The following is a 12,361-nucleotide window of genomic DNA, read 5'->3' on the forward strand; positions in this document are numbered from 1 at the left end:
GAAGCCGCCATAAAAAATCCTAATGGAATTGATGAGCACATGGAGTTGGTGGGGGGGCGGCACACCAGGAGAGAGTACGGAACCTCTCAGTCCCTTTCTCCATACCTTGCCCTGTGCATCTCTGCCACCTGGCTGTTCCTGAGTTGTATCCTTTTATAATAAACCAATAATCTAGTAGGGAAACTGTTTTTCCTGAGTTCTGTGAGCAATCCTAGCAAATTATTGAATCTGATTTATAGCTGGTTGGTCAGAAGTACAGGTGGTCTGGACTTGCAGTTGCATCTGAATGGGGCAGTCTTGTGGGACTGAGCCCTTACTCTGCAGGACCTGACACTAAGTGCTGGTCGGCGGTGTCAGAATTCAATTGAATTGTAGGCTACCCAACTGGTGCTGGAGAATTGGTGGGTGGCGGGGGGGGGGATCCACACATTTAGTATCAGAAGGAAGTATTGAGAGTAGAGTAAAAAAACATTGTTTCCTTTTAAACGATATCCATTTTATTTTTCAACCTGTCCACTAATTATTTTTCACAATCATGTTTTTAATGTCTAATAATTTGTTCCTACCCTCTTCCTCTGTTTTTCATTTTTCATTTTACCTTTTTTTGTTTGTTTTTCAGACGCAAAATTTTCTCAAGTCTTTCTAAGTGTATTGATTGGAAGTTTTCAAAAGTTCCTTTTGTTCCTTAGATTAAGTTTTGTTTTGTTTTGTTTTGTTTTTCTGGAATTATTCTGTTGTTTATCTTGGCTCTTCTCTTTCGTGCTGATGGTTTTCCTTAAGTTCTTGGTGATCCTAGGTTCATATTTATGAATAAAGAGTATATTGGTTACCTTAGACAGCTAGTACTCAGGGCTTCTCTGAGCTTTGCAGGCCTGTGTCACACTGACGGGTTGCTCCCTTGTAGGTCCTGTATAAGTGGCTTCTCTGCAGCTGTTTGTATGTGGGGCATCCGGGAGGAGCCCACCCCCAGACACAGCTGGCATTTGAGGAGAGAGAGGTTCGTCTGGGAGCAAAATGCTGTGGTGTATTTTCCTCTTGGTGGAGATTCCATTCCTGCTTGTTACTCTTCTTTGTTTGCTGTAGAGGCCCCAATACCTACGAGTATTCTAGAGTCCATTCTCAGATTTTCTTTGCAAACTCAATCACAGCCTTATCCTATGGGCAAAAGTGGCAACACAAACTGACCAACCCTGGTCATGTCCAGACTGAGGATCCTTGGTGAATACACGGTCACTGGCTGCCTGTGAACCATGCCTTCTCTTTGTATATGTTGACTTAACTGAACTGCTACAGGGCTCCCTCTGGTTGCTCCCTACAATTACCCTGGTTTACCCTGATTCTTTTTCTCTTTCACAGATTTTTCCAGCCTTATTTGTTTTATGGCTTCTAGGAATTTTTTAAAACTTCTCTTTGTTGATGTTGGTGCTATTATTTTTCGGAACTTTTGTGTTGTTGGTGTTTTTTCCTTTTAAAAAGTATTTTGTTTGACATTTCATTGCTTGGAGTCCTCAAGGCTAGGTCCTAAGCCCCTCTTTATTCCAATCTACTCTCAAGACTTTATACACCAAGGACTCCTCAAGTTACATCTTTGGCCCAGGCCTCTACTCTGGTCTCCAGTTCCACTGTTCCATGGCCTGATGTAAGCACTTGCATATCTCAAAGGCAGTTTAAATTCAGTGTGCCCAAAATGTAACTTATGACAGTTCTCTCTTCCAATATTTCCTATCCAAAGAATGTTGTCACTCTTTATCCAGCTACTCAAACCAGAAGTATTAGTATTCTATTATAAAATTTTCTTTCTTACTCCTGGTGTCTAGTCTTTTACAAAGTCTGGTTGACTTTACAAATAATTAAAGTGTTTCTCAAATTAGTCTAGTTCCATTGCTTCCACCATCACTCATGGCCAAGCTACCATCATTTCTTACATTGTCAGTTGTAACAATTCTAACTGATGTCCTTGAATCCTCTCTTGCTTATCCCCCATCACCAGTTCATCTTCCACACAACAGCCAGAGTAAGATTTTTAAAACAAAACTTAGATCATATCACTCATTTGCTTAAAACCCTTTAATGTCTTCTCTTCACTCTTAGGATAAAGTCTAAAATTCTCAGCATGACCACAAGGTTCTATGTGGCCCACCCATTTCTCTGGTCTCATCTCGTCCACACCCTCCCTGCCTTGGTGTGGGGAGCTCCCTAGCATTCTTTCATGTTCAGGGACTCACTGTGTCCTCTACCACCTCAAGCCATTTGCACATTCCAGTCACAGCCCCTGAAATGCTCTCCTCCTCTGGCATCCCCCACTCACCTTAATCAACCCCTCTAGGGGGTTACAGATGTATACATGTTGGCAGTCCTGGGGACTTCAGTAAACATCTTTTTCACCTTGTGCTTATTCATAGGCACCTCATTGATGTCAGTCACATTAAGCCATGCTAACCCGAGAATAATAATAACCAAAGAACATAAAACACTCATGTGGCACTTAATATGTGTCAGACGCTATTATAAGGGCTTCATGTCTATCAACTCATTTAATTCTCACAGCAGCCTTCTGATGTACGCAGGTACTATTTTTGTTCATATTCCCATTTTACAAGATGAGGTAATGGAGGCCCAGAGAGGTTAAGCAGCCTGCATGCTATGCCACCTGTGTACTGCTGTCTCTGCTACAGAGAACAAAACCCCAAAGGAGAGCCGAAGCTCTGGCTTTGGTGATAAATAAAAGTGGGGATAAATCCTTGCCAAGTTACCCATCTTCTTACTTTCCTGTCTTCCCATATGTAAAATGAGGGTAATGTCATTCACCACAAAGCAGTATTATGAGGGTTTAAATGATATTTGATTTTCAAACTTTGGCATGTGGTTGGTCCTCAATAAATTTAAATCCCTTTTTCCTCTTCAATAATCAGAATTTAATTGCTGTCTTTATTTGCATGCAAACATGTACAGTATTTTATATGCATATCCACACATGCATATAATTTACCTTAGGCAGTTTTAAAAGAGGACTTGACAGTTCTCAAAAATCTCACAAACACTGTTAACAAGGCAGGTACCCCTTCACAAATCAGGAAAGGGAGACCTAAGCTTATGCTATTTTACCAGGTATAAAACACTTATTCCATTCTCTTTTGAAGGTGATATAATATGGTAATACATCCCATGAAGTATTCTGAAGCTGTGGTTTAAGACCTCAGACCCTAATCCCAATTTTGGCCAAGGGACCTCTCACAAAAGTTGGAACACATTTTCATAGCTCATATCTTTAGCTCTGAAGATTCTATTCCTGATCTGTTTTAAGGGAACAGCAACTATAAGCACATTTTTTAAAAAAATTAGAACATTAGGAGAAACTAGATACTGTGCATCATTTGTCTGCACTAAGTACATACTTTGAAGCATTTAGACTCCATCATAATTGTTAAACTTTAATCACATGATTAATCACACTATTCTACTTCAATGTAGAAGTATTTTACAGATGGTATTTATTCATTCAACAAATACTGAGAATGAAATATGAGCTAGAAACTACAAAAGATAAAGCATGAATAATACAGAACCCCTGCACCTGATGAACTCTGTTTAATAGAGAGGCCAGGTTTTTGAACAAACTATTATAACCGATTTTACATATTTACTTTTTTATCTGAATAAATACTTATTGAATTAATGAATCACTACATGGGTAGGCTAGAAAAGAATGATGCTGGTGAACACTGTGATTGGAAAAATATAATTATAAAATCAAGTAATATATTATGTAAAATATATTACATAATATAATTTTCCTAGGCACAGATTCTTCTGCTGCTCCCATCTCAGTCCACGGCACCTCCATTCCCCCAATTGCTCACAAGAGGAACCTGGCTGTCAGTATTGACACCTCCCATTCCTCTATCCTAAACCTCCCTACCCAAATCCAATCCATCACCAAATCCTATCAATCCTTCTTTCAATGCTTATTTATCTACTTCTACTTCTCTCTCCATGGCCATTATGTTATTCCAAATAATTACCTGCTAAAGGCCCTAAAATGATTTTGTCATTAATTTAAAAATAAAGTCAAGTTTCCTAATATGTCATAAGGCTCTACATTCTTTAACCCAGACATAGCTCTTTAGTCCCTTATTGAATCGAACTAACTAACAATACACTGGACTTCTTTCAATGCTTCATTGCCACCTCAGGATCTTTTAACACGCTGTTCCCTCTACTTGGAGTGCTAGTCCCCACATTCTTACCCCAAGCATCTCCCAAAAACGAAAAGAATCTGAAAATCTTTAAATGCCATGTGGTCAGAGAAGCCCTGCATCTAAACTAGATCCTCTATTAAAGGTTCTTGTAGCATGTTCTCTTCTCCCTTCCAATACCTATTATACTTTGACTTACATTTTTAGTTGTGTGATTATTTGATAAATATCTGACTCTTCTTCTAGGCAGAAAGTTCATGAAGGTGGAAGCAATGCCGGGTTTGTAGACTCTACATTTTCCCAACATGTAACACAGTGCCTGGTGTGATATTCTACTAAGACTAATGCAACTTTATATGATCCCCTTTACACATACAAGTATACATTCTTGTTATTCCTTTATAAGTTAATATTTCAAAGTGAAATGGAAATGTTTCCCTCTGGTTACCATAAGAAAGAACAGCTTTGTTGAGCAATGAATGGTCCAAATTATTCTAAAAGAAAAAATTAAATCTGATTTGACAGAACTTTGTGGTCTAGCCTTTCTTTTCAATGAAGTTGTTTTCTGTGATACAAAAACATTTTACAGAAACAGACTGGTTATTGCAGTGTGGTCATCTTCTACACTGTTGCTTCAATCACTCACTTATGAAGATGCAAAATCAAAACTTGAAACAAAGGTACTTAGAACACTATCACCATTAGAAGACTTTGTTTCATCACATTTACTAAGAGATACCTAAATATCCTAATGAGCTGATTCCTTATATCCAAATTCTTGTTATTAAAAACTGTGGCATCTTGTTCTTTGAATAGGTACCTAAGAAATTCAGGATACAAGATTCTCAAAGCAGCAAATTTCTCCAACTTATGTTGTTCAACTTCAAAAGCATCATATCTGGAAAGCAAAACTGTCCTTGAGTCAAGAGGCAAAAGTTATGACCTTCCCTAGTTACTGCAAACATTTATTTTACCTGATAAGTGAAAGTGAAAAGGGAGCTAATATTGTCAGAGCATTTCCCACCATCCCTATGTGTTTTGTCTTTCATGCCAACTCAGTTCTGATTAATCTACTCTGAAATCTAGATTTAGTTAGCAGATAGACTCACATGTCATTCACCCTTTGGTTGAGCAAGCAGGAAGTGGCTGGTCACGCAACTTCTTAAAGCCAAATTATCTTGGACCCAAGGAACGATTTAAATCCACGTCCAAAACGTATCTGAGATAAATGAACATAGTTTTGACAATGAAATCAATCTAGTATTACCTGGATGTTAAATTCTCTTAAACAATTTTCTCAACAGTGTCATTCTAGTCACACATTGATAGATGGCTTATTAGTCCCTGGCATGATTTCTCATAGAAATTACCGGTAACTTCCATAAAAGCATTCACTACATTCAGTTTGAAATAATATCTTAGAAAAGAAATTGTCAGTCACAGTAGAACTGTATTTACTTGACTACTTCCTATTGCTGGTGCTAATATCATAGCATTTTCATTCTTTTTCTCTACTTAGACATAGCTTAGAAATAATATCTAGGGAGAACTAGAAAAGTTAAAATAAATAACCCTGTGCTGAGGTCTTTTCCCTTTGCTAAGAATATTACATGCTTGCTAATATAAGAATTAAAGCAACCATTTTATTGGGTACAAAGAACTATTCATAAAAATCTGAATGTTATTTTGCTTACAAACTTTCTAGTTCTGCTCTTAGAAGAAGACATAGATTCTTTAGTTATCTTAAACATTAAGAAACATCTTAAATTCCTGCATAAATTTTAGTTGCTATTTCCCCAAACAGTAGTTAGTTTCCATAAATGTACAGGGATATGTAACATAGATGATATTAACAGTGAACTCTTTATGCTGCACAGAGTATTTAATACCTGTAATACATTGTGGATACAGTAAATTTCAAAATGTCTTCGTTCTATACAATTGATAGTGAACCACCCATAGAGTTGCTTTTTATTTCTGAAAATAAATTATTTCACATTCTTTAAAGTAACTCATATATTTAAAATAATCATTTCAAACAGTAAAGCATACTGTTTAACATGGTTAAATAAAACTCAAGAGTTTAGCCCTCAATACTACACGTATCAGTACTTAAAAATTACTGATCTACTTCTTAGGAGTATAAATATAAAGACTTTCAAGAAAAATCCCAAAGTATTATCTAAAAATAAATCTAAATAACTGAAAGAGCTTGGCATATAAAATAAATGGAAATCTTTTCTAGAAAACACAACTAAATTTCTTTAGTTTGTCAAAAATAAAACTTCTTTCAGCTAACAGTCCATGAATATGATATACATAATCAGTTCAAATGTTTTTTTCACTGAGCTATAAAACACTCTTAGTTTTGTTATCAGGTGGGCGTTTGAGTAAAACCATCAGTATATGCTCTAAGATGCTCCAAATGCAAGGATACCTAAATGCACTGAGAATTCTCCCTGTCTGATTAATCAATTTGAGCATAGCTCTAGTTTTCGATACTTGATTTCAGCCCTGCAAAATATAAAGCTATGCTTATATTCTATTCAATTTCTCAGTTTCTTCTAGTAAATTTGCTCTAAAAATAGTCCATTAAAATGGTCACACAAGAAGACAGGGTGAGACACAACTCTCATTTTTTCATTTGACAGTGACACAGCCTTTCACATCTGCTGCATATGTTCCTTCTTTGATTAGTCTAACTTTTTTGGGTGTTTTTGTTTTCATGGTAAAGAAAATCTTTAGTGTTATAACATTGAGAATGTACTTTTAAAACTTTTTATATTTTTTAAGACAAATTATGTCAACTCTTTACTCAGGAGATGTAAATAACTAAATACTTGCTACCTGCAGATTTTGCAATGTTTTCCTTTCCTATTATTCACTGCCCTAATTTTATGCTCAAAACTAAAATTATCTGCAAAAGAAAACTGCAGTCAGGATCTGGGTAAATAATTTCCATGTCTGACATTATATTGAAATGATCTTTTTTTTTAATAAGAAAAAATTATCCAAGTAGTATTTTCAAACATTTTAATTTGTAATAAATAGTCAACATCATAAAAAAGAAGAAAGGAAGCATTATTTTAACACTGCATATATTCATGTAAAAACATATTTACCTTAGTTATTTATCCAGTCCTGTGCAGTCTTTCCGGAATTGTGTGGGATGGCAGAACCCTGAAAGAGAGTTGACTTATATGAACCTTTGGGCATCTAGACAATGATTTAAAGACCAGTGGGCGTGAAGGAGACAAGCCAATCACCGCCACCACCTTGCCCCAACACCTCCCTCTGTCCAACTTGCGTCAGCTCTTAAAAAAAAGTGAAGCTAAATCAGTTTACTGTTTTATATTTGGATTAAACATCGGTTACACCAATTTCTATTTGCTTTTGGAATTTTGGCTTTTATACAACAAAATACTCGCTACTGAAAGTCCTACCTCGATTAGTGTCATTCTGTATCAAGATTCTATAGGTTGGTTGACTAATAAACCTAGGAATGTTAATTTTTCAAAAAATTTATGAACTGAAGTCAAAGTAAAACAACAACATAATAATAATAGTTATAGAGTCAGACAGTTAAATGAGTTATTATAATCAGAATGCATAGAAAATATTTATACAGCACTAGGGTTACTTTTTTTTTTCTTTTTGTTTAAAACAAATCACTTTTTTTTATTAGTGTCAGGTGTACAAAACAATGTAACAGTTAGACATTTACACCCCTCAAAAGTGATAACCCCCAAGTTACTTTTTTTGAATTATTGACTTATTTGGATAACAAATAAGTTTTCAACTTATTTGAATTATTGACTTATTAAATATGGAATGACAGACACTTCCAAATGGCACCAAGCTACTCAAGGTGCTGTGAGATTGGAAACCAGAAGCCTATCAGCACTGCTACCACTCCAAAGGAACTGTGCTGAGCAAGAAAAATCTGGAGTTTTTAAAGAATTTTTAAACAGACCCTTTTCCCCTTTCAAAAAAATCTACTTGGCTTTCCACATATCAGGGAAAGAATTAAAATGTGTTGGCAAATAATGTATTCTGTATGAAAAAGTGTCATGTAGACTCATTCTGAAAGTGAGGCGAGAAAAACAAATTAAAAATCAATCCAGAATTAAGGGGTTTTTATGTTTTTAACATATTTTTACACATATTAAGGATTTTAATATATTTTCAGTTTTTAAAATTGAAAATTTATGTATTGAAAAACAATTTTTATAACACGAATGAACAATCTGATAACCAATCAGAAAAAATGGTAGATTACAAAGGTTGTGTTAATGTCCTACTTCTAGAAAAAATCAGCTAAACGTTGTTCTTCAAGTAAAAAATTCTTAAGTTGATACAAGATATTAGACATTAAACAAAATGTCCAATTGAGGAGGTGACCCATTTCTCTTTTCCTTTTCAAATGTGCCCATTTAGTCTGTTATCTTTAATAAGGTATATTTACTATTATTTGCCTTTTAGCTAACTTGTTCTTTATTTTTCAGTAGTTTTGTCCTTTATCAGATTAAAACTATATGGTCTAGGTAAAAAAAATGATAACAAATATACTAATTTTACTTTCAGGGAAATTTAAAGAATATTTCTTTTTCAAATAACTTCCATTGTTTAATTATGATCTTTCCAATTTAAGATTTCTTTCCGATAGCACAGTTACCAGATGAGTATAAGATTAAACAAGCAAAAACCTGAAACAATTATTAGAAACTTAAATACTTGTATCCTAGTAAAATTTCATTTGATAATGGGTCAACTGAAAAAGAATAAATGTACTCCAAAATGTGAATTGCATGCTCTGATATCTTCATATAAAATAGGATGGAGATAAATGTATAAATACCTGAAGTTTTACCTCTTTAAAATTTTAAAGTTTTGGCTTCCCTATAATTCTGATGTTCTTCAAGTGTTACTAAATAATTATAGTAAATTAACATGTTGGATAAAAATAAAAAGCACTCATAAGAGACATCTATGATGGGTCTTATCATATTTCTTTTGAAACTACTCTAATTGCAAAATTCTTATAAAACCTTCTGGATTTTTTTATTCAAAAATCAAATATACGAAAACTAATTTGACAGAAGTTAAAATAATTTAGGAAGTTGTTTATTGTTTGAATGTTATTTCCCTAAATATTTGACGTGTTTAGACATGCCAAAATTAATGAAAAAATGTACTATCTGGTCTTGCCTTAACTCACAGTAACTTTCTTTCATAAGGTAAATACAGACTTAAACATTATAGTTTCATGTTCTGAATATTTTAAAAAATCATACCATGATGTAATTTTATGTACATTTGATAATAGGTCTATGCTCTTTTGATTTTTGAAAACATGGCAAATGCAACATATTCAGTTAGGCTCTAATTTGGTTCAAGTATCTGTAGAAAGATGTAATGGGCCAGAATATGTACAGACTTTACAAAATGAGTAAAGTGAAAAATATGTGGGTAGTGAATAATGAAGCAAGTCTGAGCAATGACAGGACAAACACTTTAACTGATCCTTCACATAAGGAATTCATATAAGTGCCACCAAGAACAGGTATATGAGACTTGGTGTAGAGGGGGCCGCAGCAGGGTTGCAGGGGGAAGATATGCCTACATAAAAAGGGATACGTGGCTTTTCAGACTGTAATGTGATTTCTGTTAGCAGAATTGCACAATATGCTCCAGGGCACCAAAAGAGTCCCCAGGGGTTGAGGCCATCCAACAGGGCTTCAGGGAGCCCATGGCCCTTGAGGAGGGATTTAAAGTCCAGGTGAGATTCCAGTAGATAGAGAGGAAAGAGAGAGGCATCCCGGATGAAAAACGCAGACATGCTAAAAACATATTCTGGCAACAGAGAGAATCAGCCTGGCTGCAGTAGAGACTTCCTGGAGAAAAACAGAACAGAATGTAATAGTGCAGACTGTAAAAGGCATTAAGTCTAGGAAACCCAGATTTTTAGTGATGAGGACCTCTCGAACGCTTCTAAAGAAAAGCAGAAAATCAGCAGGGAAAGAATGCAAATGGGATGATGGGATAGAGATGGAGGCCGGGACAAGGAGGAATGCGAGGAGGCTGACTAATAGTTTGCCTGTCTGAGAATGATGGCAGAAGAAAAGGCAGATGGAAAGGATTTCAATTGCGGTCAATGGTAGTTTGACCCTTTCTTGTACTACTGTTTCCGTATCACTTTCACTAGCTAACAATACAGCCTATAAATTTTATGTGATCATTCTATGAGAAACAGAAACTTCCAATAAAATCTTCATTTTTCTTTACATAGAGAAAGAGACTATACGGCGACAGCTCATGCACTTCAGCACCCCTTCCATCAGTCTGTGGCCATCTTTTTCAAATAGTACAGAGAAGGTCCTGGATTGTATATTTCAATATGTTTTCTATTGAAAGCACAAAATTGTTGCCCCAAAATAAATTAAGTGGTTCATATCATACCTATCCATTAAAGTAGAATTTTTCTTGCCCATATTTAAAAACCATTGATCATCTTGTTTAAAATTTCTACCTCCAACAATGTCATAGGAGTGAAAGTGCCAGCTGGATTGAGTCAAAATTGGTCAACAATTGAAAAAAAGAATCCCTTTAGCCAGACCATCATGGCATTTTGCAATGACACTGGGAAAGATAACCTCTTGTTCTCATCATGACTGTACCCAAATTTCTAATTTTAGTCATAGGACAAAATAATACTTGGAAATCGAAACTGGTTATAGCCAAATTGAAAGAAGATGGGTAGAAACAGAGAAAACTAAGAAGCCAAATTAATAATTTTGTATTGCCGTTGTCTCTGCATTCAGTTGCTTTTCTTTGCTACTACTTCAGTTTTCCATTAGGTCATTTACCTGTTTGTTTGTTTTTTCCTTCTGTTTCTTTTAAACTTTTCTGTATTACACTGTTTTCATGATGCCTTATTCTCCAAAAAGACTTAGTTCGCTTTTATCATTTTCGGGCTTTAGATTTGTAAACGCAAATCTAATAAAGCAAATCAAGTTCCAACATTTTATATCTGTCTTCATCTTATAGCCAATATTAGTGCTTCTAAATATTTTTTAAAAACCACTTATATTCATCCAACTATTTTTTATAGTATTATAGGTAAATGTCTGACCTACCAAGTCATTCCTAAAAACAAAAGACTACAGATGCGAACGTAGAATTTATCCTCTCACTTTTAGGGTTCAAGCTTACAGTGATGAAGAGAATTAGTGATTTTTTTTTTATGTCATGCTTTGGCACTCCAAATTCTTCATTTTATCTTACTATGGATACATGAAAAAAAAAAAAAAGAAGAAAACCTGTACAAAAATATTACAGAAATCTTCCTAAATCATTGAAATAGCAGAATTCCATGTTATTTTGAATGTGAGTTGAGTACTTACATACTTGTGTTACATCACTTTCAGAGTGATGAAAGCTTATCTATGCTCTAAGTATCTCTCTTCATGGTTATGTAATTATTAACCTCAACTTACAGAATAAAAAATAAGGAATAAAGGAAAATAAATTTGAATATTATCCAAAAGAGCCACATACTAAATTAATTGTAAATGTAGAAGTAAAAATTAATAATTTTTAAAATTCCCTTTCAGGCAGAGCCTTTCAGATAGTCATGGAGCCTTAGACCACTTCTATTTTTCGAGGCTCCAAATATATTTTTAAAACTCCAAAACAGGATTACTAAATTGAGTACATTTTCAATGTTCCTATTTAACAAAATAACACCTTAACATGCATAACAATACAAGTGACTTTATAAATAACTTCATTTGATGATACCATCAAAAAGTCTAAATTTGGGACCCTCCTGAATATGAGGCCCCAAAGAGCTTCCCAGCCCAGGCCTCTGGGGGAGGCCCATCTTGTCCTTTCTAAAAACTTCCCTGACCAAGAAAAATGCAATGACATGTCCTGAGGACATTGCTTTTAGTTGATGGCACCCTCCTCTCTTTAGCCCCAGCCTAAACACCTTTACAGTTATACAATGGAGCATTCTGGTAATGTTGGAATAGTCAAGTACTATGTTGCAAAATTAGCAAACAAGTTTGGTGCAGGTTGACAAACATACTGACTTTGCTACAGTCCTAAATAGAAAATTCCTTTTAGCCTCAGCTGACAAAAAAACAAAAACAAAAACAGAAGAC

The 12,361-nt window shown here is 34.9% G+C and overlaps 1 protein-coding gene across 2 annotated transcripts in view; it reads right to left on the reverse strand.

The window, feature by feature from the left end:
* The window catches only part of SLC38A4 (solute carrier family 38 member 4), a 67,680-nt gene that overhangs the window by 31,098 nt on the left and 24,221 nt on the right, over positions 1-12,361 (reverse strand). For both annotated transcript variants that reach the window (XM_019653096.1, XM_019653095.1), the window contains exons 2-3: positions 7,319-7,376; positions 5,306-5,415 (exon numbers count right to left, since the gene is read on the reverse strand). The gene's annotated coding sequence lies outside the window, so the exon portion shown is untranslated. The remainder of the gene's footprint in view (positions 1-5,305; positions 5,416-7,318; positions 7,377-12,361) is intronic.

Source organism: Hipposideros armiger, unplaced genomic scaffold (genome assembly GCF_001890085.2).
Source record: "Hipposideros armiger isolate ML-2016 unplaced genomic scaffold, ASM189008v1 scaffold_194, whole genome shotgun sequence".
Classification (NCBI taxonomy): Eukaryota; Metazoa; Chordata; class Mammalia; order Chiroptera; family Hipposideridae; genus Hipposideros; species Hipposideros armiger.